General features: G+C 39.5%; 1 long non-coding RNA gene across 1 annotated transcript; it reads right to left on the reverse strand.

Annotated features, from left to right (window-relative positions):
* Positions 1-140: 140 nt before the first annotated feature.
* Positions 141-10,058, reverse strand: LOC123791780 (uncharacterized). The gene is made up of 5 exons (XR_006779498.2): positions 10,026-10,058; positions 8,528-8,727; positions 6,067-6,168; positions 5,747-5,799; positions 141-1,025 (listed from the first exon to the last, which is right to left on the reverse strand). It is a non-coding gene; the product is annotated as an uncharacterized LOC123791780 (long non-coding RNA).
* Between the last annotated feature and the right edge of the window lie 17,262 nt (positions 10,059-27,320).

Here is a 27,320-nt window from a genome sequence, read left to right on the forward strand (position 1 = left end):
TACCTTCTCTAGAAGAGCAGACCTGTCTCCGTCTCCCTGTCTTTCTCCCCATCCTCTCCCCCATCTCTCTCTCTGCCTCCCCATCTTTCTCTCTCCGTCTCCTCATCCCTTCTCCCAGGGATGGTTACCAAGCTCACTATTCTCCCACCTGGAATCCCCATCTCTTTCCTCCTTCTCCTGATCACTCTTTCCCAAAATTTGTCCGAAAATGTTGTGCAAAAAATCAACTTAGAAGTTCTCATAGAAGGCCGCGTATTGTGACTAAATTCTTTCAAGTAGTTTGCTTTTGCAGAAAGCGCTAGATTCTTTGTGAATGCAGACTGTATTTTATTCTCCTCCAAATGCCTAGAAAAGTGCTAAACATAAAGTATTGGTTCAGTACGTATTCACTGAACTGAAAAATAAGAGCGGCTACATGTACCCAGTTCGTTAAGGGTGGTAGGAGTCATCAGTGCTCGCCAGCACTCACTTCTCCTCTCCTCTGGGGCACTCAGAAGACTCTACTTCCAGCCCTTCAAAGTTGAGCAGGGCCATGGGGTCCGTTCTAGCCAAATACACCTCCCTTTCAGGCCAGGCTCGCGCTTCCGCTTCCCGTGCTGCAGGGACGGTGGAGACTGCCGTTGATGCTGTCAGACAGACATTTCTGTTGAAATGACAAGATCAGATCAGCCTGCACCAGCGTCCGGCGCAGGGCACAGCTGCTCTCAAGAGTGGCCTCGACACCGGGTAGAAATAAACTTTGTGGTGGTAAGCCGCTGAGATTGGGGCTTATTTATTCCTCCAGAATAACCTGGCCTCTCCTGACAGGCTTATTTTCCATGTGCGAGAGTTCCCTTAAACACAAGCGCAGCAATCAGGCTTCTGTGGGCTCCTTCCTTTCAGAATCATCCTTGCTGATCAAAAGAAACTCAAACTCTCTGGATCCTCGCTGATCTGGGGCACGCTGGATGTCCCATGTATGCAACGTGAACTCGAGCTGGGGACTTCTCTTTCTCTCATCTATGGAACATAAGAACTAGGAAGATCTGTAGGAGAAGAAAGGGATAAAGAAGGGGGGTAATCAGAATGGGGAATGAAGCATGAGAGACTATGGACTCTGAGAAACAAACTGAGGGCTTCAGAGGGGAGGGGAGTGGGGGAATGGGATAGGCTGGTGATGGGTAGTAAGGAGGGCATGTATTGCATGGTGCACTGGGTGTTATACGCAACTAATGAATCATCGAGCCTTACGTCGGAAACCGGGGATGTACTGTATGGTGACTAACATAATATAATAAAAAATCATTTAAAAAAAAAAAAAAGAACCGTGAGGGAGCTTCTGCCCTGAAGGAGCAGCAGCCCTCCCAGCCCCTCCCCGAGGCTGCCGTCACCCCGCCCACACCTCCCTCGCCCTCGGATCCAGAGCCGCCCACGAGGCGCAGCACATCATTTTGCATCTTCAACAGCAGCAGAAGTCACTCAGACTATATTCAACGGTACCGAGATGTGTAATCAAGATGAAGAACACCATTTTTTGTTGTTGTTAAAACCGAGATTCAGTTATAAAGTAATTAAACTCTCTTTCATGATTCATAACCTGGCTCTGGAGGCATTTATAAAAATGTTCTGAATCATAGCAGTCTTATGATCCAAACTGCCCAGTGTCTCCAAAGTGTAGCTAACAAGTGAAAAAAAAATAGTTTTTCTCTGTTGTTTCCTTATAAGTGAAACTGTTTAAATGGCCAAACATGAATATTAAGTATTACTAATATACTTGTTTATATTTAAGTAGAATAGATCTATAGGGTAATGTTCATAAAAATTATTTTTTAAAGGTACAAGTTGGAACTGAACTTCATTAATTCATTCACTCAGGCCTTCAATCCTTTAAAAATATGATTGATATTAAATAAAAACTTGAAAAATTAAGTAAAAACATGATTGATTGTCTTTATATAGGGCGATTAGGTACAGTTGAAATGACATTGACTAAAATATTATGTGAGCCCCCAGGAAATTATAATCTAGTGCGGCAAACAAGACACGGTCCCACGTAAACATAGGTGGTAAAGTTTGTCTGAGGGCTATAAAGTATTGCAGAAAACAGAAGAGGTGAGTTTCAGAGTTTCAGGATGGCAAACTCATGTTCTATGGAGGAATGAATGTCCCTTTATCTAGGTCCTGTTGAATAGAATTTCAACAGATTAATCAAGTCAAGGAGAAAGGGCCCTCTGGGGAAGCATGAAGATCTGAAGAGCCTGGAATGGAGCAGGTGGCTAAAGATTAAGGCTGGAAGAAAAATTGGGGCCCCTTCCCAAAACTCTAAGAGTGTGCATGTAAAGAAGACTGACTTTATTCACTGCACAAGCTGGGGCCAAAGAAGATGATTTTCAATCAGAGGAATTCCGTGGTCAAGTCTAAGTGAAGGGTAATTAGGTAGGAGTAGCGCATAGAATGGAGAGAGGGGAGGCCAGGAATCAGACAGATTGGTAGAGAAAGCATTGCTGCTATCCAGGTGAGGGTCACTGATGGGGAGCCCCAGGGACATCATCAGTGAAACACGCAGGGGTTGGTAACTGATCAGATGTGAGGCAGAGAGATGAGCCTGGAGTTGCAAAGCAACAGATGACCAAATGAGAAGGAGCCTCCTTGCCTGGGAAATCGGGATTTCTGCTTTGGCTACTCTGCCTTTGAAATCTCTAAAGGTGCTGAAGTGGGCTGTGCAGTATAGGGGGGGTGGAGTGGAGGTGAAGCAGGAGTGAACTGGGGAGCCCCTGCATCGGAAGAGTCATCAGAGTGAACATGAAGTCATGGACAATGAAGACAGGCAGGTCAGAGTGGAGGAGAGAACCACATGGAATACTGAGCCATCCTCATCCCACCTGGTGCTCTGCCCAGCCTTGGATGGAACCAGCTCACATGAACCATTGTCTCTTCAGGCCCAATTCTCCATTCTGGACCCTGGCCAGCTGTGTAAGGACATCTGCAGGTGCTTCTCTCTAGTTCTCGGTCGTCTCTCTAGCAAAGGAGCTAGATGTGAAGGAGGAAAGGGCTCAGTTTGCCCCTCCGAGTTCCCTCATCCCAGCCAGCCCATTTCTCTTATCAGCTTCAATATACAAGGGAAAAGTCATGAAACTACGTAAAACCAATGATATGAATCCTCATGGTCATTTCCCCCGTTCAGTTTAAGTTTTCATAAACTTCAGAAATTGCCCTTTAAAGCAAGAGTTCCTGGCATTTTTAATCAATGTTAAATATTCTCCTTAGTAATTACCACATTTGTAGGAAAATATTTTCTATAGAGACAGCTTTCTGAAATGCTCTTGGAATTATAACGATGTAGCCATACTTAAGTATGTTTTTTTAATGCATCTATGCATTAAAAATGCAAAGCAATATGCTTCCTTAACAATGTATGTAGTATGTGTAATAGGATGTCCTGGCCCTCCCTACCATGACTGGATGGCCAGGGATGGGGTAGGGAAAAGAGAGGAAAGAAAAGGAACTGTCTGTAAAAACATGTTCTCAGCTATGTGTAGGCAGAGTTGGCCATTGCTAAGACACCATGACTCAGGACTCCCTAAAGAATCAAAGAGGTTGACATCGCAAAAGTCCTCTGTGAGTCACAGTAGGTGCAGCCAGGAGCTCAGGGTCCCTGCCCCAGCCCATTCTGACCTAGCTTCCTTTGCCAACCCCCTCTGGTCTCTTATTCCTGGTCTCCTAATCTTGATTCTGTTTCCTAATTGCTATACTGACTTGACCTCAGAAAAAAATCTCCATATCTGTCTCCTAAGTGGGTATCTTGATTCAGCATCCCGATAGTTTCTTCAGTTTGCTACTTTGTTTTGGCATTTCTGATCACGACTTGTCCCTGACTCCAACTACCCCAGTAGTGGCTGTTGGCAAAGGAACAGCCCGCGGCGCAACCTGCTAATACCTGTAGCACATTTTCTCAACACTCCCGCCAGAGTCTTCTCTCATGGTTAAAGTCCAAAAGAAAGAGAATGTAGAAGCGGGGAAGAAAAAAGCAATTTTTCCTCTTTTTGGGGGGAAAAAAGTGACTTCTCTCACATAAAGTGGGGAAGGATTTTAGTGATTATTGAGCACCATCTTATCTGGGGAAACGCATTACATACCAGGGAATGGCTGTTACTTTACAACCAGGCAGGACTTCCCACGGACAAGGCAGAAGTAGGCAAGGAGGTCATAAAGCATTGAGATGAACAAGACATAATTCAGGAATGAGGTGAAGCTCTGCCATCCACTCCACTTAAATGCCTTGTAAAGGGACAATGGAACTTACTAGTAGGAGGACCCCAAAGGGACGATGTTAGGTTCCACCTCAGAGAAACAAAAAATTGGGCACTCCTTAACAAACCCGGGTCCTGGGGGAATGCTCAATAGCTCTGCTCATGCAGCTGCATGAACAAGAGAGCTGATGATCAAGGTGACAGCCAACTTCTATTGTGATTCAAAAACCAGAGGAGCCCTGACAAGATGAAATACAATCAAATTCATTTTCCTAAAATGAAGCTGACTGTCACAGCCTCGAGATAAGACGGATATTCTCATTTAAATGTTAGAGTGTAGTGTCTCTAGTTGCTTTTTTGGGCAATGGGAAGAAAAGTAATAAGTGGTTTTGTTAATCACTATGATCTTTTCATGCCCTCTAGAATATATAAAAGTAGCCACGATTTAAGGCAGAGCAAACAGATGTGGAGCCTGCCCCCCAACCCCCCGAACTTGAAATGTAACAACGTATTTGATACTAAAACAAGAAATCAAGAAATCATATTGGACTACAAAAACAAGATCCTACAAGTCAAATTTATTAAATAAATCGTGTATAGAGAAGTATTCTTGAAAACTGTAAAATGTTATTCCAATGTTAGCCAGCTTTATTCACATAGTCCTAGCTATCTCTGTTCTTAAAGCAGTGAAAGTCCAGTCTGCTTTCAGGTATTCTAGCATTTAGACTTTCCCCTAATTTTGGTGGAACTTTCTCTCCAATTAATTTTGTTTAACTCTGATAGGCTTGTATAGCTAAAAGAGACTTTGTTATTCTGGGATCAAATTATACCACTTTAAAGCTAAGGATCCTAAGGTCCAGGAAAATTAAATGACCTGTCCAAGGTCAAATAGCAAGTTGGTAGTAAAACTAGAGCAAAAACTCGTCTCCTGATGAGACAGAAAGCCTTCTTTCCACATACTGTGTTTTGTTTGTCCTCTATTAGAAAATCACACTTTCAGTACAAATTACCAAGAAAGGCTTGGTATCCAGAATAAACTGTTTACTAAATATCTCCCATGAGAAAATAAGAAAAAGTCAAAAAAGAAAATAAAAATAGGTAAAAGATGTCAACAGGCAAAGCACAGAAGAGGAAATCTAAATTATCAAAAAATGTATGAAAAGGGACTCCACCTCAATAGTAATCAGAAAAATGAAAGATAAAGCAAAACACAATTTGACACTCATAAGACAAGCAAATATCTAAAGTCTGGATATACCAAATGAGGGCTAGAATGTGGAGAAGTGAGGATTCTACACCTTGTTCATAGGTTTATGGGAACCCTGATTGGTACAAACACATTTGACAGCAATTTGGCAATACCTCCTAGAGCTAAAGACGCCATTACCTAAGACCCAACAACTCCACTTCTAGGTATAACCCCAAAGAAGTTCCAGACAGGTGCACAAGAAGACATGGATAAGAACATTCTTTGCACTATTTTACTAGAGAAAATATTGGAAACAACTGAAACATACCTTGATACATTTGAAAATCAATTGGGAATGGATAAATAAATTCTGGCATGTTCCTACAATGGCATAAAGAAGAACACTTAAAATGAGTTAACTAGATCTACATGTATCTACATAAAAACATAACAATGAGACACACAAAATAGTGCATAAACATATAAACTGTACAGTAGGGTACTATTTGGATAACTTTTTGAATATTCAAAATAATACCATATATATTATTTTAATTTTATACATATATGGTGGAGATGAAAAGTGGAATGTACTATTTGCTTTCCAGTGAAGGTATTAAAGCACAAATGTAAATAATACATACTTACTTCTGGATAGTGATTACCTCTGTAGGAAAAGGCAAGAAATCAGACTGCTGGAGGGGTGAGCCAGGACTGGTGGGCATTCAACTGTACCTCTATTTTTATTTCCTTTAAAAAAGATACAACAAAATGTTGTGTTTCTGCATGTTCCTGCATTTCTTTGTATTCTTTAAGTACTTTATAATCAAATTTAATTAAAAAATTTTTTTTCATTGACTAATGCAATATATACAAATACCCAATATGCCATGCAGAACGTGATTCTCAACAATATATGGATGATTGTGGGGATATTCGTCCTTATATGATTCTTTGCCCATTTCCTATTGAGGTCAGCAAATTTGGACTAAATTTAAAGAGAAATCTTTAAGCAGTTTTGCAGATTAACTTGATTAACTTTACCTCTTAGGGATTTTCTTTTCAGAAGACAATTTTCCTAGACTCTTAGTAGCTGTACCTAAAATTTCCTAGACTCTTATTAGTGGTCCCATAGTGGTCTTTCAATCCAGTCTCATAGATGATAGATGATAGTTAAACAGATAGATTAATAGATAGATGATAGATGGATAGATGATAGATATAGATGATAGATAGATGATAGATTAGATAGATAGATAGATAGATAGATAGATAGATAGATAGATAGATAATAGATAGGTGATTTCCATAAGGTTCTCTCTGATGTGTGGCTTTGTCTTCTAACAGTTTATAAGATATTGGACTTTGGGGGAGGGCTTGGCATATGAAACAGATTGGAGAAAATAGGTGAAAGGGTCAGGAACTTTCCATGACTTTCTATCTGATCAACAGTTGATCCTTAATTTGCCCTCATTTACAATTTCCTATGAAAGCTGCCTCCCCCTGAAATGCCAATTGTCATGCTACAATCAAGCGGACAGAGTGCCAACTTCTGAGGTTCTCTTTTCAAACCTTGAGACTTTGAGTCTCTACACTCGACTGTCTTCCTTCAGACACTGTCTGGTTGGAAGAGCTGCCACTGCAGGGATTAGAATTGTTCACTAAATTCAGGTCAAATTTTCTGGTGCTTGGATTGGAAACATCTTTGGAAGCTAACTGTTCCATAAACTATGGGGGAAACTTCCTGAATAAAGCTCACTTGTTTACAAGCAGGCACTAGACACTGCTGCTCATAGGAGCCCCCCCTCCAACAGGAGAGAAAATCAGTAAGCACACATCCCAGCTTGCGCCTGCTGCGTGCCGAGCTCTTCAGCCTCATTTGGGGCTCCCTTCCATCCCCTCTCTCTGCTTCAGCTGTTTTTGGGTTCTCCCAGTTAGATGTCCACATCCTACTCTCCCCATCCCAGAGCCTCCAAACTGCTATTGTGCTCCACCCTGCTCCCACCCAGATGTCTTCTCAGATCTAAGAGCATCGTGTCTTGCTGGGCCATCTCCCGGGGCGAGGCCTATGCCGCCGCCTGCAGCCTCTGTCCTCCCCATCTCCAAAGCCGCCGCAGTTTGAACTGTATGTTCCATGTCTGCCTTTCCCATAGATGAGAACTCCGCTTTGTTGGGCCCACCAACCCCAGGGCCAAATGTGCTGCCTTACCATACCCTGCACATAACACTTGTTCAACTAATATTTGTTGAATGAAATAATTTACATTATTGCAAGGTGGGATGCCTTGGGAACAAATGAGCAATCCAAACGGCCAACAGAAAGGGAAAGAGATCATTTTAGTGGGGAAGCAGTGCAAAGGTCTCACTGAACTCTCATCTGAAAGAGTTAAACCCACTCTGAAGGTACACTGCTTTGGAAAGGGAAGGCAAGGGCCAGACTAAAAAGCTTCATCTCTGGGAGAATAGATTAAATGTATAAGAGGTACGATACTTATGACGGGATTGGTAAAGTAAGATGAAATCCCCTCCACAATTTCGCTCCCCTTCGGGGCACCACTATTAGGTCAGAAAAACTGGTCAGAGTCCACAGACTATGAGAGCAAGGGCACCAGATATCATGTCCAGAAACCCTTATTTGTTTGCTTCCTCCTGACACTGTTTTATTCAAAATTCAAAGGCCCAGGATGAATCTAGGCTTTGACAAATAATCTGAGTTAAAAAAAAAAAAAAAAGATGTGGCAACGTTAAGAACCCAATTTATGCATCTAAAAAATATTAAAACTCAAATATTTCAAGGTTAAAAAGGATGATCAAAATTTTTTTAATTTAAAAAATAAAAAAGAAGGATGATCACCCTGGAATATCATTTTCAGCATATGATACAACACATATTATAGTAAAGCCTCAACGCCACTGTCGGGGGCCACAGAACTTCCATCCTAACTTGTCTCTTGTTGCCATGATCTTTAGAGGACCGGTTCTCAGTGACACTGAACGTAGGTAAAGATTGTGGTTTTGACTAGAAATTTTTCACAAGTTTCTAAACCCCACCTATCCAATCTCATTCTGGTTAGAGACGTTCGTTAATATTAACCAACAAATGGTCTACCTTTCATCATGCGAGGGAAGACATTACTTGTTGCCCAACAGTCACAGACCACATGGATGAATTCGCCACAACTCAGGAATAGCACTTGGGAGACATTGCCATCACTGAGCACAGATTGCACCGTCCTTCCTGCCAGACTCTAGCAACACACTCCCCAGGCTCACCATCGGGCACCAGAAAGACAACTGGACCAGCTTCCTCTGAGGGTGAAGACATTTAAAAGTTTCGTCAACTCAGAACACCATCTGTGCACTTACAGTAATTAACTACATAGTAACACATTATCCTCCTAACTCCTTATCCCTAAGCGTCAAAATGTACAGAGAGTTCTGTCCTTTGTTTAATTTTTGTTTACCTTTCTTATTTCACTTATTTTGCTGTTACTTCTTTTCCTATTATTTGTTCTGGTGTTGCTTGTTGTTGTTGTTACTGCAAGGGACCTTATCTGGACTCCTTATTTCTCAAACAAGCAAACTGACCACTTCTGCTCTACTGTGCAGTGGTCTGTTGGATTAGAAGCCAGCCTTCCTGATGTTCTTCATGCTTTTTACCAATACCAGAGCTCATATGATAGAAAAAAAAATTTTTTTAAGCCTCTGGGTTTCTCTGAATTTCTTTTTAATTAAAAAAGAGGATTGGTCTTTGGGCTTTTAATTTATGCATCTTCAGTTTCTATCCCAGCTGTCAGCTTTGGAGAAGAGAGCAACGGAATTTTGCAAATCTGATCAACTGTAAATTAATCCAGCCAAAGCTTTTTCCAATTCTGGACACTACTGCTCAATTCCAAATAGAGAAATGACCACCATTGTTGATCTTAATCTCTCCAGCCTTAGTTTTCTCACCTGTAAAATCAAGATAATAAGCCTTCTTAAGAGACTTCAGTAAGTATTTTAAAAGAGGACACATTTAAAAGCACAATGCATGACACAGAGAAGACACTCAATACTTGACCCATCATTCCTTTACCTCCAGCTTCTCAAAAGAGCCACTACCTAAGCGTCAAGAAATTCTCAACAAATTTCACAACCTGAATGCAAGTCAAGTGACTATTTTATACATAGAATCAAGCCAAATTCATTTAGACCTTATGAATTTACATGCTGTGATCATTTCATCAAGGACTTCCCTTAGAAAAAACTTGTTTCACAAATAATAACAATTACAATGCCAAATCAAATATAGGATATCAAATATAGGATATTTTTAAACCCTGGCAGTGTCTTCCAAAATCTACACAGTTTGAAAGCTCTGCTCATATATACTGATTTTAAATCTCTCTTATCAATCCATTAATGCAGGTGATGAGGAATGAACAATAGGTTAATAAGTAAGCCAGATTATTCGAAGAGAACTAAAAATTCATTCCTATTATAAATCCTAAAATTTGAATTTTTAATAACTTAGACTTTTTTTCTCTACAAGTATTCCAAATAAAAGTTCACATTAGACAGCTCAGGCGTCAGTTGAAGGACAAAGAAACCAAGGGCCACCCTCTCACCTTAACACAACATTGCTCGTATCCTGTCTTTCACCAACTGTGAGCTGATGCTAATATGCCACTACATGCTCCACCTGCATGCAAATTTGCATGTCACCTTCCCCAATCCTTGACCTACTTGTGCAACCAGATTACCGCCTTAAACTGTTTATCTGTGATGTGTTTCGCCATGCATTTTTCTCTTAGGCAAAACCCTCTGTGATTTATGGGAAACTGAAATCATGTGTTTCTGGTTAGTTTATACTTTAAAGCACCAAAATGTTATTTTGTAGAGCTATTTCAATGTCCAAAGAGTTCTTCAAAGATGTTTTTCTTAGAAATAGAGGTCAACATTGTGCCCAGGAAAAACAATCCCCAGACCCTAAGGACCAGCTTTGGCTTGAGATTGCAAGTCCTTAAATCTGCAGAAGACATTCAATTCAGCCAACTAGATGTCACATCCACCAGAAGAATCCCAAAAATCTGATCAGTACACCATGTGGGGAAGCCTGCCATTACCTTTGGGGTATGCCACGAAGAGTTTACATTCATTCCTTTGAGGAAATTCTGTTTGGGAAGTCATTTTGCTCACAAGACCAATAATCCAGAGTTTATTTTTCTATTCAAGCACAGCATCTTTTGAGTATTGCTAGACAATGTATGAAAAGATGTACTTGAAGAGATGCCCATCCTGCTTTGAAATCTTAAACTCGACTACAAAATGTTTTTACTATACAGTGTACAGTACACTAACTCAAAATCTGGGTATTATTCTGAAACCAGGGAAAATCTGAAAACAAGCTATGTCCCTCAGAGCTCTCCAAAAGCGTTCACTTTTCCTGCCTGCCCCCGCTCCCCATGCCCTCCCTGTCTCCTTTAACTCTGTCACTTACTCTCCCATAAGAGGGTAGTGACTGGTCCACCTCCATCAACACACTAACTCCAAGCCCAAAGGAAGTCATCACCATCTTCAGGAGATCATCCTACACCAGGGAATCTAATAGTTGATGAACCAGGGTGCTTGAACTTTAATATACACACTGTTGGTATTGTATATACCATTTGGATGACTTAATGGCTTATCACACATTTAGGAGTCATTTATTTCTAAATACAGATTCATTTTAAATTCATAACTTATGGTTAGGTTATGAAATGCATCTTAGCATGTTATAGAAGAAGGGTCATCTCTTCTCGAAAACAATTATCTAAAATACAATTAATACTGGGGTGCCTGCATAGCACAGAATCAGTTAAGCATCTGACTCTTGGTTTCAGCTCAGGTCATGACCTCGGGGTCATGAGAGAGAGCCCCATGTCAGGCTCTGTGCTCAGCACAGAGTCTACTTGAGATTCTCTCTTCCTTTCCCTCTGCCCCTCCCACTCATGCTTTCTCTATATATATAAAAAATAAACAAATCTCTAAAAAAAATAAAATTACTACTGTTACTACTATTACCTATATACGTGAGCTATTATAAAATAGTGTGACTTTTTTTTTACAAAAGCATCAGAATTCATAGAATATCCATCACGGAAGCAAGAGGTAGCAGCAAAGGCAACCAACAAAAGCAAAGACATAGTAAAGTTGCCTTGAATGAGTCAGGGTACTAAAGAGGAAACAAGGAGTAACCCCATCTGAGGATGTTCTGCCAATTCAGAAATAAAAGGGTGGAGTCAAAAGTTGGCCACGTGAGAATCTAGCAGGGTGTCAACTTACCATTTAATAACACTTTTAGAACTACACCAAGATACCAAATGCAGCGGGTATTGTCATCAAGTTGGTTCAATTTATTTATACTGTGTCTTCTCATAGCAGCAACCATATCTAATTTTACATGATAATAATTTCAGATGGAGAGAGTTGATAAAGGTCCCCATGGTGACCATACATTTTTTGTCTCCATGGTGACACTCACAAATGGTAAAGACCCTTAAATTTAATTTTATTTAAAGTTCCAAAAGATTTTTTTCCCTCAGGCTAAATAATATAATAAGAGTAAAACAACTTTAGTTGTTCTATCTTCTATTACTCTTAGGAAACCAAAGGGAGAAGAAAAGTTAAAAAAAAAAAAAAGGACTACATAAAAATTCTTTAGAACTGGTATAACATGGATTTGTTTTTCTTGCCTGGAAAACAAACAAATGGCCTTTGATAAATAATAACAGTGTCTGATAATTAAACATCCACTCTTTTCTACCCGTTCTTCTATTCAGTCTACAAGATAGACATTTGTCCTGTTTCTTCAGATAAGAAAACTAAGAAGCTGAGGAATTGGTTTTTCTTAAGGTCACAAAGCTGGTAAAGGATGGGGCTGGGATTTAAAAGGTTGTCTGACTCCAAAACTCCTACCAGGCCTGGGAAGATATTCCATTTATTAAAGGGTGTAACCTGAATCGACACTTATTCAACTTCACAAAAATTGGTCGAGCTTCAGGAAGAAGTCAAGTAAGACATGAATTTCACCTCCCGTTGTCCAGAGAGGAATTCAAGAAGACTCAGTCAGTCACACCATTGCTAGGGAAATGTAAGCAAATGAAAGAAAGTATAGAAGGAAAAAAAATGGTGAAGAAAGTTTAGAGCTCAGAAGTATGGACAGTAAGCCAAGAAGATAACTAAAAGGTAACGTGACAGTAAAATATAAACAATACAAACTTAGAATTCTTGGACAGGGCTAAAAGTATCTCTGTCTTTATAGACTAGGTGTATACCAGAGAAACTGGAAAAAAACAGTTTCTTGAAATAAAATCCTATTTTTCATTAACTTCATTTTTAAAAAGACAGCTATTTTACTCCAAATTTCCTTTGATGTGCAATGGAAACATTGATGAGCCTTCGTGTTCCCATTGGCAGAGATGAGTCTCAGAACATTCCGACTCTGCTTTCAGCTGTTCAAGGGAGAGTGGCCAGATCATCAGAGCCAGACTTCTTCCAGGAAACCCCTTTTTATCTGGGAGTCTCCACCTGACCATCACTTACATCACCCTTGAACGCCAATGTCACACCCCGGTTCCAGTCATTCTGTTCCCTTCTGGTCCTTTCTGTGCAGAAGGTCCCTTATTGAGTTAAGTGCTTTGTAGACTTAATAAGGAGGAAGAGCCATGTCTCATGAGATTTTCCACTCAACACTTTCAATCTGGTGAACTGTTGTGTGTATTCTACCCTATAAATTCCACAAGGTTCATATTTTATTAAAACATATTCATTTAGAAGGAAGGACACCTGGAGAATACGTCCTCATGCTTTTTAAACTTCCACTCTTGAAAACCATTTAGTTCAATAAACGACCTTCAGGCAAAAAGCAGAAGCAGTAAGAAAATAGCAATGGTTCTCACAATTGCCCTTCCTCACCCCTATTTTCCAGTCTCCATAACAGGGCCAAGAAAAAGTGAACAGTAAATAGAGAGTGGTATACGTGTGGTAGGCACTCAGGACAACCACTGAGGAATAAGTAAGTAGGGCATGGCCAAGTATACAGGAAAGCACCCGTGGGAGAAGTTATGTGAGCAGCCTGGTTAACGAATACACAGGCAACTGTAAGTTTTACAAATCATTCCTCAAGAGGAAGTATATAGCCAGAACTAATGAAGATCACCTTCCTGCTACACTATCAAAGTTAGTGTGGCACCATGTGTGGCGGCAGGTTTAGACATTTGAAATATGGTATATCAGGGTACTCCAGAGAATGGAACAAATAGGAAACATAGATATACACTTAAAGATATTCAGAGAGGGAAGGGGATAGATGCAGTTTAAAGAATGGGCTCATGCAATTCATTACGTGATTAAGGAGCAAGTCTGAAATTTGTAGGCATCCCAGCAGTTGGAAACCTAGGCAAGCATTCATGTTCCAGTCATGAGCCAACTTTTGCTCTTCCCCAGGAAACTTTAGTTCTTGTTCTTCTGGCCTTTGACTGATTAGATGAGGCCCACACATGTTATCAAAGATAATCTCCTTTACTCAAAGCTACTTGATTGTAGATGTCAGTCACATCTACAAAACACCTTCACAACAATATCTGGACTAGTTTTTGACCAACCACCTGGGCACCAAAGTTCAGCCAAGTTGACATAGAATTAATCATTACACAAGGAAAGAATTATATTCTTTAAAAGGGAAGTGACCTAAGAAGTTAGGAGGATCCCTGTGGGTGGGGGTGTTCCTGGGACAGGGACAGAAGCAAAAGCAGATGAAGAGGCTAAGGGAAGAGACACTTCACACTAAGTAAGTGCATGTGCTTCCTTCATAAAGAAAACAAAGGAACGAAGTCAACAGTTAATAGATTTCTTAGGATCTAGGAGGTCAACAAGGTGTGTTTCATATTTTTAATGAATATTAATTTCAAATGGCCAAACAAAGCATTATCAGAGCAAAAATTGATTAACTTTCTGTTTTCCATTGACTATTTCACTTTCAGGCAAAAAGAAGATGACCTTCAAGCCAAACAGCTTTGTATTTTCCTTGACAGCATTTTGACCTCTAATTTCTCAGTCTCTGTAATTTCTATCCCAATGAACAAACCAGACAGTCCTAAAGGAGCTGTTTTGTGTGAAGAAGTCAAGGCTGAGCTATAGGGTCACTTAAAGAATGGGTAGGTGGTGGGCAGAACCATGAAGAGGCATGAAATGCATTCATTCTTTAAAAACCATTCTGTGGGAAATTCCATTCAGTTCAGGCAGGTTTAAATACAAGCTACTGAAATATATATATATTAACAAGAATAACTGCATTACAGTTAGAATGCCTTTATTATCCCAAATTAGCTGCGAAAATCCCTTTAGAGACTTGACAGGAGGTAAAAAAGAGATTTCTCACAGCATCACAGAAAAGAAAAACCCCAGGATAAGAATATTCGTACAATACAATTTTGTTTCATAACATATTCACACAGACTTTTAATACCCAGCAATTACAGCAAAGGATAAGAATGAAAATTGCTGCAGGAAGTGAGAATGAAAGACTGAAGAGACTTCACACAAACATTTAAGAAAAAAAATAAAGAATCCTGCTTAAAATCTCTCAGGAATTCCCAGACTTTCAAGAGGTCAGCATGAGGTGGTGTCAGCAAGATGAAATTTATTTCAAGGTATGCTTCATCCTGCATGGTTTAGCCTTGTTTTGGAGCATATCTTTTTGCCTTTGGCTTACCAGTCAACACACTTCCAAATATATGAATACCTCAGAGATACTGCAGGATGGGTTCCAGACCACCACAATGAAGCGAATATCACAATGGAGTCAGACGGACTTTTTGGTTTCCCAGCGCATATCAAAGTTATGTTTACACTATAGTGTCCATTAAGTGTGAGCTAGCATTATGCCTGAAAACACAATATACATACCTTAATTGAAAATACTTTATTGCTAAAAAATGCTAATCATCATCTGAGCTTTCAGCCAAGTTGAAATCACTGATCACAAATCACCATAAAAAATAGTGTTGCAAGAATTACCAAAATACAACATGGAGACACAAAGTGAGAAAATGCTGTTGGAAAAATGGTGCAGACAGACTTGTTCAATGCAGGGTTGCCACTAACCATCAATTTGTTAAAAATGCAGTAGATGCAAAGCACAATAAAGTGAAGTGCAATAAAATGAGGCATGCCAGTAATCCAAACTCTATGTGCAAGGCAATGTGTTGCTACTGAGTGGGGCACTGGGATGAACATAAAATGGTCCCTGCCTTCAAATATCTTAGAATCTAGTAAACATTCATTTTGTTTCTGAGTAGTTTTATAGCTTTTATGGAGACTTCTATTTCTCCCAGAAAACTGAATGATTAAAAAAAAAACAGGCAGAAATTATTATCTATACAACTAGACCCCTGCTTATTCTACAGCATCATAAAGATCAACTCCACACTTAGGATGATCCATTCCTGCCTTAACATGAGCCCATCAAGTTCAAATATGTAGAAGATACTATGTCAGCCTATGAGGATTACACAGAAAGAAAGTCAAACCCACCTGTTGACCTAGGACAGCTTGCATTCTAGTGGAGGATGCAGACGTGTACATAAACACCGGTGAAGGGCATGGAAAGATAAACGAAGTAGAACAGGAACTCAAAAGAGAAAGATTAACACCAAGTTGGCAGTTGGGGAAATACTCATGGAAAATACGGGAGGTAATTAACATTGATTGAGATTCTACTGTCTATGAGGATATTATGCTGGCTGGTATTTATGGTTAGGGCTTAAAAGAGGAACTGAATTTCAGGAAGTAAAAGAGCATGTTCCAGGCAAAAGAACAAATCAAACAAAGGCTGCAAACAGAGACAAAGTGAGGCAGGCAAGATGCCCGTGAAAAGACTAGGTTCTCAGCCAAACAGATTCAAATGGCAACTCTGCCTCATGTTAATCATAAGAAGATCATCTCATAGCCTCTTTAAGCATCCGTTTCCTCATCTGTAAATTATAGATGATAATACCTGTCAAATGGGAATAATTCAATGAGATGTTTGCATACTGCCTGACAGCTAGTAAATGCTATATGTTTGTTTTAAAAAATAACAAACCAATAACTAAACCATCGAACAGATTTATAATTAGCCAAATTAAACTCCTCTAACTTCCTTTCATTTTCTCCTGTTCAGTATTCAATAGACCTATTTATTCCCTATCTGCAATATTCAGATCAAGTGCCCATGGACATTATTACAGTTCACACATTTTCAAGTTTCACAGCCATTTCTCTCATCATCCCTCTGTGAGGCTAGAGTACTAATGTCCCAACATAATCACTAAGTGCTTGGTAATACTTGCTGGATATTACCACTGTCTGCTGGGCAATTAGGAGAGAAACAGAGAGAGGTCTTTAAAAGCTTGTAGGCACTTTGCTTTCTTTGAAAGTAAAAATCTGTATATGGAAATTTCTGAAATGCTACAGACAGAAATTTATGCCAGGTGTTAACAAGCTCTCTGAAAGCTTAGCGATACCTCCTAGGCTAATGTCCAAACTTAGACTTAGGAAGACTCTGTCCCATGAGAAGAAGGAGCTAGGGTTAAACATGTGTAAATCACCAATATAACTGCTGCAGTAATAAAGTAAGTGCTATAAGCATGTGCTGGTGGTTTAACAAATTCCCTCATTTTATGCATGATTTTTGCATAATGAAGAAATGAAGTGAAAATGAAAAAATATGTACTATACTAAACAATCTATTTACATATTTGAATAAAAATAAATCTCAACTATATTTCAAAATAAGAAAAAGATATGTGGTCTAATGACTTGGAAAATACCTAATAGCCTAAAAAAACTTTTAAAAACTTAAACATTTTTTAAACATTCTACTGATTAAAAAGAACAACAAAAACTCCTATCCATTCCAAAGGTGGCCATATTTATCTTCTCCCTGAAACTCCATTAACAAGCTCTGCCCATTTGAACCATTTCCCTTTTCATATCTAGAAGAAATGGTTTTCCTATACATATAATGATAGACAGATACATAGAAACATAGATATTATATAAACTATGGCTTTCCTATATAAAGTTACATTGATTTTTTCTTCAATTATACCAAGTGAGAGGTGTGACCAGAATGAAATAGTATTTGCATGAAAGCAATTGGTAAGTATTGGACAAGACCATCTTCAGCACATTCAGATGCCATGGGCAGTTTAAAGAAAGATTAAGGATGTCCTCAAAAATATAGTAGATTGCATTCTCCTCCTAAGATCTCACTTAAATGACAACAAAAAAAAACAAAAAACAAAACAAAACAAAACCTGAAGGGATTATAAATCAACAATGATGCAGAAGAGGGAGTGAGAAGAGAGTTCATGGAATTTATGGGAGTGAGAAGCGGTGGAGAAGATGGAACTGATGGAGCAGTACAGAAGAGTGACAAATCAAAGCAACCATATGAAGCAATCCAGCTCGCATGGCAGTCTTCCAGACAAATTCCAGAGGCTCAGTACCTAGAAATATCAGGACCATGAAGGACAGCACCTGAGAGGCAGTGCAAGCAAACTAGGAAATCAGAGGGGGAGAGGAGGGAGCCCTGAGGAGGCAAGTGAGTAAATAATTGAAAGTCATTAAAAGAAGGAGTCAATTTCATATACTCTAATTTTCAACCAGAGAAATACCTCCAAGCAAAAAAATCTAGAACATCGTCCTACTACAGAAGAAAGAACTATGGATTCTAGTGTATAGAAGTCCACCAGTAAAAATATTCCATGACCACCAACCACCCTAAAGCAAACGCCACCAATTCACAAAAGCCATTCATATATATAGCACTTGTCATTGGGCTTTTACTGCCTCACCTTAAAATTAAAAGATCAGCCAAGGAACACCAACATATAAGCCTCCATCATGGGGGGGGGGGGGAAGACCAGGGTAAATAAATTTAAAAAACAAAAATACAATGAAGTATTCAGGAATAATTTGAATACTCCCATTTGTGTACTCATTAGAGAGGTTTTGTATTCATAAAACAAAACAGAATATTATGAATAGAAAAATCAAAGAAAAATGAAATTTTTCAAGATTGAAAAACATGATTAATTAATGGAAATATTGGAAGGTAAATTGGGAAAGCCTCTAAAAATAACTAAAAGAGGGGGCGCCTGGGTGGCTCAGTCGTTAAGCATCTGCCTTTGGCTCAGGGTGTGATCCTGGCGTTCTGGGATCGATCCCCACATCAGGCTCTTCTGCTGGGAGCCTGCTTCTTCCTCTCCCACTCCCACTCCCCCTGCTTGTGTTCCCTCTCTCGCTGGCTGTCTCTCTCTCTGTCAAATAAATAAATAAAATCTTTAAAAAAAAAAAAAGTAAAAGAGAGACAAAGGTGAGATAACAGATAATAGCTGTACGGAATTAGTCCAAGAGGTCCAAGATCCACTTAACAGTAGTTCAAAAAGAAGGGAAAACAGAGAGGAAGAAATTATCAAAAAAATGTATTCAAAAGAATTTTCTAAAGATTGAAAGATAGCAATCTCCATGTTTAAAATGCTCCCACATGCCTAGAGTAATAAGTAAGAAAGGATCCACGCTTGTGCCACACCTGCATGCAACATTGTGAAATTCAGAATACCAAGAATGAAGAGGAAACTGTCTACAGGGAGAAAAATCAGGCTCAGTATGAAATAAAAGGCATCAAGTTGCCTTCTAATCAGTTAACAACAACAATGAACAATGAATGCCAACAACAATGAACAATACTCTCAAAACTCTGAGAGAAAATTATTTTCAACCTAGAATTCTATTCATAACTACAAATCAAAAGTGTGAATAAAATGTAGACATCTTAAGAAATGGAAGGACTCAGCAATTTCTTCCCACATTCACTACATCTAAAAGTTACTTGAGGAAGTGCTAGAGCATGCAAATAAACCAAGATGAATCAAATCTCAAGATCTGGGAAGCCTTGAAACCAAACCAGGGAAGCAATAAAGAAAAGTCCCAGAATCATACCCAGGCAGCAGGCCTGGAGAGAATTAAGTCCAGATTGGAAAAGGAGAAGGCAGGATGGCAGGACCCTTCATTCAGGATGGGGGGGAGGCCTCTGGGGAAAATCAGACTGAATAGATAATTAGATAGATTTAGTAAAGTTGGTTAAAACTGAGAATGTGATAAAGACAAAAGGACAAAACAAAAGTAAAAGCAACTAGAAACTCCAGGAAAAACAAAAGGATATACAAGAAAGAAAATATGCAGTTTTAGTTGGTTCTGCAAGAGTCACAATAATGCACTGTATGTCAATTTTCAATTTAGATATTATTATTATTAATTATTATTATTATTTATGGTTATTAATCTCAATATTTTAAAAGTAAAAAGAAATAGGGGTGCCCGGGTGGCTCTGTTGGTTAAGCATCAGACACTCGATTTTGGCTCAGGTCATGATCTCAGGGCCATGGGATTGAGCCCCTTATCAGGCTCTACACTCAGTGGAGAATCTGCTTGAGATTCTTTCTGTCTGCCCCTCCCCTCCCCACTCACACACACTCTCTTTCTAAAATAGACAAACAAATCTTTTTTAAAAATTAAATTAAAAATAGAAGTAAGAAGAAATGACAGTAGAGGCAAAGAGAAGAAAGAGAGCTGAAGAATAAGATGGGATACAAACAGGGGTAGGATATACAACCCATGCAGACACACACAGCCCATCCCTAGAACAACCCCATGCAGGGTTTATGATCTTGTGTTATCATCTTGATATTCAGGATAAATTTTAAACAAAGGCCCGGCATTTTTATATTCCACTGGGCCCTACAAATTGCAAAACCAGTTCTAAAACTGAGTGCAACAAGAAACGAAGGTCTGCTTATACTTCCTAAAGTTACAGAGTAATCCAATAATGAAAGTACACAAAACGTGGTATGACGATATTGACGTATTGGGAGAAATGGCGAAAAGGATGTGGGTATTAACTGAATCCTCATCCATCCTGTCAGAATAATGAAATAACAGTATAAACACTATATTTAGGGACTAGCAATGACTAATATAAGAAACAACTAAAAGAGATAAAAATATTTGCCCCTGAGAAAAGGTACTAGGGATGAGAAAGGATGGCCCAGGGACCACTGCTTCTTGTTAGAGGCCCTAATATGTTTTGTTTTATTTTTTTAACTTTGTACGTATATATTAGTTTCATTTTTAAATTAACTTTTAAAGGTTAATTTTAAAATCATATAGAAAATAGACATTTTATAAACATAGTCTAAAAAATAATTCCATAAAGCAACTAATCATATACATAAACTTTCTAATTATTTAATACAAATGTTACATGATTTATATTTTAAAACAGAAAGTGGCAAGCTCAGAACATGTATGACATAGTTTCTGCCCTTTTGACATTCACTTATGTTATAAATCACGTTCTCTCAGCCAAGGTCAAGGCTATATGGAGAAAGAAGAAATTATCAAAGCTGAGTAACTTACAGTGGTCGTGATTGTTTTAAAGGGCTGTTTGTCCCTTTTTTTTTTTAACCATGACATTGTTTTCAAAAGCTGAACATTTGCAAATAGCGATACAGTTTTTAGTGACTGGTCTCTGTTTTGGTTAAGGACAAAAGAAGTAGAGTTTTATCCTCTGAAAAATGACTACTCGCTTATTAGTGTTCAAAATAAAAAGGAGGGCTGTGGGAGGTTTGAGGAAACCAATTAAGTACTCTGACTGATTAGCTGCTTTCCATGGACTTTTCCCACTACCTGATGCAAACACAGGAATACTTCATTTTCAGCAAGACTGGATAAATGATCTTCAGCAAGTAGGGTTGAACTACCAGCTTGCTGATGTAGATATAAGATAAGAAAGCAAAGAATTTGGAAGACAGGGACCCTGGTAATGCTAGTAAACATACCATGTCATGAACAGAAAGACTGTAATGGTTGCTGCACAATCAAAAAATCCTGAATACTTTTGCCTTACAAAAAAAGAGTAATTACAGCAATATCTACAACCCTGGTTCCTGATAAAATAATTACATAACCTAACCAAGTCTTAAAGGGTCTACAAGCTCCATCAAATTCCTCTTCCTGGCACAAGTTTAAAAACAACAACAACAACAACAACAACCAAGGAGATCCTAGTATGAAATTCATAGCTCATTAGGTACATGAATCAAAACTTGACATTTTTCAGGTCTTGCTTAGTTGTAATATTTTCACTAATTATCTTAATGCCAAGATGATCAAGCTCCCTCAATGTGAAAGAGTTATCATTACCAATAACATGATAATCTTTCCGTGTTGTTGTTTTTTTTTATTTTATTTATTTATTAGACAGAGATAGAGACAGCCAGCGAGAGAGGGAACACAAGCAGGGGAAGTGGGAGAGGAAGAAGCAGGCTCATAGCGGAGGAGCCTGATGTGGGGCTCGATTCCACAACGCCGGGATCACGTCCTGAGCCGAAGGCAGACGCCCAACTGCTGTGCCACCCAGGCGCCCCTTCCATGTTGTTTTTAATAGTTGATCTCATATCCAACTCATGGGAGAGTGGTAGAACTTTGTTAAGGTCTATGGATGGGCCCTCTACTTAATGGGCAGAGGGGAGAGAAGAGGTGAAAGCACTAAAGCAAATGCTCTGCCAGACTCTGGTGGCCCTTGAAGTTTTGAATTTTTGAGACTGTAATTTTGAGGAAGAGAAAAGCACATGGTAAGATTGTCTGGTGATTCCTGAAGAAGTCATTCTTGATCCACCGAAATGACAGCACTTCATGGGAGGAAAACAAAAGGCCACTTTTGTTTTCAAGCAGCAGGTCAGAGAAGAGGGACCATCTAAGTGACACCATGCAGCCCAACTATGGCAGCCCACAGTGCGAGGAGGATGGTAACAAGCTTTGTGGTAAGAAACAATATGGTGGAACGCCAGTGGGCTGGGAGGAGGGAAGGCAGGCACTCACTTATCACCTGGAATCCAAAGAAGGGGGAGTTACTGGCTAGGTAGGAGGAGGGGGCCACCAAAGTAAAAGCTGTAGAAAGAACCAAAATAAGTGAAGTCATGGCAGGGCAAAGAGATGGCACACAGCTGGTCTGCAAAGGCAGCAGGGCAGGGTGAACTTTCTTGCTTAACTCCCCTGGAAATTGTGGCAATGTTAGTAACCTGCTTTTCTTTTAACTTTTCATTGTGAAATCATTTCATAAGAGTTGCAAAAACAGTACAAAGAACTCCCATATACCTTCTATTCAGATTCACAATTTTAACACCACCACATTTGCTTAATCATTCTCTTCCTATATATAACACATTTTATGTACTCTATGTAGAGTATATGCAATATAATAAATAAAATTAGATTTTTTTTCTGAACCTCTTGAGAGTTAGCTGACGATCTCCTGCCTTTTCATACCAAAATCCCTGAGCATGCATCTTCCAAAGATAAGAACATTCTCTTCTGTTAGAATAAACAATTAAAAATTCAGGGGTGGCTCAGTCAGTTAAGCATCTGCCTTTGGCTCAGGTCATAATCTCAGGGTCCTGGGATCGAGCCCCACATTGGGGTACCTGCTCAGCGGGGAGCTTGCTTCTCCCTCTCTCTCTGCTGCTCCCCCTGCTTGTGCTCACTCTATCTCTCTCTCAAATAAATAATAAATAAAATCTGTTTAAAAAAATTAAGATTTCAGGAAAAGTTAACTTTGACTTGATAGGGTTCTCTAATCTATAGGCCATATTCAGATTTCATCAATAGCCCCTATGATGCCTTCCCATCAGTTTTTCCCCTGATCCAGAATTCAGTCCAAGATCCTGTGTTGCATTAAGTTGTCCTGTCTCTCTAATCTCCTTTATTCTGGAGCACTTCCTCCACCTTTCTGTCTTCCATGACATTGGCACTTTTGAAGATTTCAATCCAGTTGTCGCTCAATTTGAATTAGACTCAGGTTATGCATTTTGGGCACAGATGCAAGGTAGGAGATGCTGTAAGGGCCTCAAACCAGAGCTGCATGTTAGTTTCTCCCACAATGGATGACGTAAACTTTGACTGCTGGGTTGGTTGATATGGGATCCGCCAGATGTCTTCACTATAAATTTACCATTTTTACCTCTGTGGTTAGTTAAGTCGTGTATGGGAAAGACTTTGGGACCATGTAACTATCCTATTCCTCTCCAACCTCTCATCCAATAGTTTCAGCATCCATTAATGATTCTGAATCACTCTTTACTCAGATGGTTACAAAATGGTGATTTTCTAAATCTGTTCTTTCTACATTTACCAAATGGCATTCCACTATTTAAAAAAAACCTCTCTTTTTATTCTCCATGTATTTATTATCACTATGGACTTGGAGGATTCTTATACAATTCAAAGAATTACAACCCATTACTGTCATCATTCATTTGGATGCTTAGATTGTCTCTCATGTGGCCGGTGAGAGCCTCGTAAGCCTGCCTTGTGTCCTTTTGTGGCATCCCTACCTTTCTATGAGCACTTCCTTACTTTCTGACATAATGAGATGCCCCAGACTCATCTTGTACTTTCTCCTCTTCGGCTGTGAAATCAGCCATTTTTCTGAGGAGTGTTGGTTTATTTAGTGGTGCATAATATTTAGAAACCAAGATCTAAACACATGGTGTGCTCAAATATTAGCATCTTCTTACAGGGAAGCATTCAAGGTCAATCTAGAGGTCTTTGCTCTTGGAAGGGGGGCAAGGTGACAAGGTGGGATTTGCAAGAGTTTCTAACTGGTCATATGGTATTTCATTTATATTCTAGTAATAGCAGGGAAAATGTTATTGATACTGTCCCAATTTTTATTTCCAAATAAATGTTCTTGTGGTGGTTGTGGTTGAGGTTGTGATGGTTGCTGTTGTTCTGTAACCCCAGGTGTTGCCTGGACTCCATAGCATAAATCCCTCGAATCTAGCTGGACTTGGCCACTTCTCTGACCACTCTTGAAGACTCTCCATTTGTCAGTAAATGTAAACTAACCCAACTCAGCTCTTTCTGTACTTCTACTCTTTGGCCAGGACATTGTAACCCGACAAGGGCAGTTGTAACCCATCCTGCACTGAGTATTCACGTAATCACAGACTCCACCAGACAGCTGTGTGACTCAGGTGGCTCAAAGCACTGTCCACAGCATACCAACTAAGCCCTCTATTTGAATAAATGTTCCGTGTCCTCTAAAAACACTTTCAAAATACTCACAGATTCTTTTCAATCCTTTCTATGTCAACCTTCGAATACAGCTGTGTTCCAACTCATGCTTTCATTGGCTGGACCTCATCACATAAACCAAAATTTTCAGTGACATGTTATTTTAGCATACTTCAGTAAAAATAATTGGTGAGAAATAAATGAAATAAGCAAAACCTCCTGGGAGCAGTTTGTTCCCGTTGCAGGCTAGCTTCAAATCTGAAGTGGAATGATTAGTCCAAATTTCAGCAGCTAAGCGGCATGAAAAAAAGAATATATTTATTCTACACAAGTGAATTTCCTTAAGCATTGTAAAAGTTTTACTTCAACACGTTGTGTCTCATGCCACTTTGATTTCTAAAATTCTGCTCCCAATTTCAGGCAGCTTCACTGGGAATGGGTGTCAACAGGACCCCTTTTCAGACATCCCAGCCTCTTAATTAAATAAAAACTGAAACAAGTACTCTCAGCTTTTTATAAAGTAAAACATTGTTTTTCCCTGCCTGTCCTCTGCTCTTGCTGCCACAGCCACCCACACAATAAAGGAAAATATTATCTGTTTTATATCCATAAAGAGATTTTCTACAAATATGTTAATAATTTTTCTACAACATACATGCTTTGCCTTTGTCAGCGACTCAAAAGATAATAATCAACATGAGTGTATGGACAATGGGACAAGAAAAGTACCAATCATTTTAGCTGCAGTTGGGAGCCCCATGGGAGACACTGCTGGGGTAGGCCATGATGGTAGCAGGAAAGTGACATTTAATTAAATCTCAGTTTTTGTTTGTTTACTTTTGATTTGTTTCTTTGCGGTTGTTTATTACAAAGACATAAAATTTCTTTCAACAGCAACTATAGAATAACTCATGAGTTTTTCATAACATTGTTTTCTGCCAATTCTCAGAAGAAAGTTTTCTTTTTGAAAGACTATTTTAGCTGGCTGAGCTCCAAGAAGCCATCAGCTTCCTTTGGACTCTGGAAATTTGAGTCTCCCTTTGCATGCACGGTGGAGGGGGCCCATGAGGTGAGAGGCAAGGAGGGACAAGAAGAGGCTGCTTCACAAGGGGGAGTTGCTCTGGCCACCAAGTGCCCCAGACAGCCCCCTGCACTGTTCTATTTCAGTGCATCAAAGAGATGCATTCATTCAACAAACGTTTTCTCAAGACCTACCCTATGCCAGAAACTCTGCTAAGCATCAATAATACAAAGATCAATAAAATATGGTCCCCATCCTCAAAGGTTCAGAACAAAAAGGACAGGATGAGGAAAATAGTACAATGAAAGAAGTGAAGGCTTTCTGAGTGAACGGTCTTAGGAAGAGAAAGAAAGGAAAAGAATGTATAAAAAAAGGAGAGCAGGAGAGGGAAGGAGGGGAGGGAGGGTGGGAGGGACAGAAATACCTATGTGATATGTGACCATAGTTCTGAAGCACTTTGATAAGCCAACTACTTTAGTCCAAAGCACTTCAAAGCTGAGGAAGAAGGACACTTTATCATTTTTCATGCCTTAATCATTTCTAACATCAAAGCAATATTGATATCACAGTCCCTCCAGTTACCATACCCACTTGCCTACAACTGCACTTCCTACAACCTCAGGAACTGACTGCTAAAATGTGAGGGCTGCCATCTTGCTACATACCTGTGGGTGATAACCTGTACTGGCTACAGTGTGCAAGGTGGGTGGGCAGTGGAGAGCATCCAGGTGTTCACTAACCTTAAGCACTGTTCAGTAGGCTGGCCAGCACAGTAAAAGCTATCTATAGCAGAAATTGTTGGTGCTCCTGCCCCTGTATTCTCAGCATTTATCACTTTCCTACAGGCTGGCCGAACTTCCCAGCTGTCAACCCCCTTAAGTGTTTCCCAGAGGTCTTCATCCAACCTGGATTCCACTTTACTCTCCCACCAGGCAGTCTAGAAGTGTTGGGGAATGAGCAGCCTCTCCCAAGGGCAACCTCAACAATGACCAAGAGGTCAGTGGGGAAATACCCCACTCCTCCCACCAGAGCATGGTCTCCTAGAGGCACATGATACACATTGGCCCTCACGTTCTCAGTGGGAATAAGACCCAGATACCCACAGTGGACTTACATGAGAACATGCTGTTTATTCACTATCTTTACTTTCCTATCTGACTCCCCTGCCTGTGTCTCTGGGAATCACCTCCAAAATAAACTACTTGCACTGGAAACCTTATCTCAGAATCTACTTCTGGAGAACCCAAACTAAGACAGCATCCAACCCAAGACAACTTGCCCATTCAAATTGGCTGTCATGTTTCCTAATAGGATGATGACTGCCCCAACCAACAGCATGAATACAGCATTTCGAAGCTTGCTCAGAATATTTGTGAAGTCACCAGGATCCAATAACTAGAGGCTGGTAGGTCCTTCATGGATTTTATATTTCTGGTGCATGGATAGAATAGAGTTAAGGATTTGGGTGTGCCCTGACATTCAATTTAGATAGTACATCGTTTACTTCCAATATTTTTTCTTAAACACAAGCTTTTCTCATATTCCAAGCCAACATGGCATATTCTAGACCCATTATCTATTATAAATCATAACATTAAAAAAGTTAATATTTATTAAAAGAAAAGATTTTGTGTAAGAAATTAATAAATAATACTCACTTTACCTTTTTGCGAAATATACATCTTTCAACGATAAAATTGTTATATATGCCCTTAAGAATCACATGAAAATTACAGGC

Source organism: Ursus americanus, chromosome 10, assembly GCF_024610735.1.
Source record: "Ursus americanus isolate L20-20 chromosome 10, mUrsAme1.1.p, whole genome shotgun sequence".
NCBI classification, from domain to species: domain Eukaryota; kingdom Metazoa; phylum Chordata; class Mammalia; order Carnivora; family Ursidae; genus Ursus; species Ursus americanus.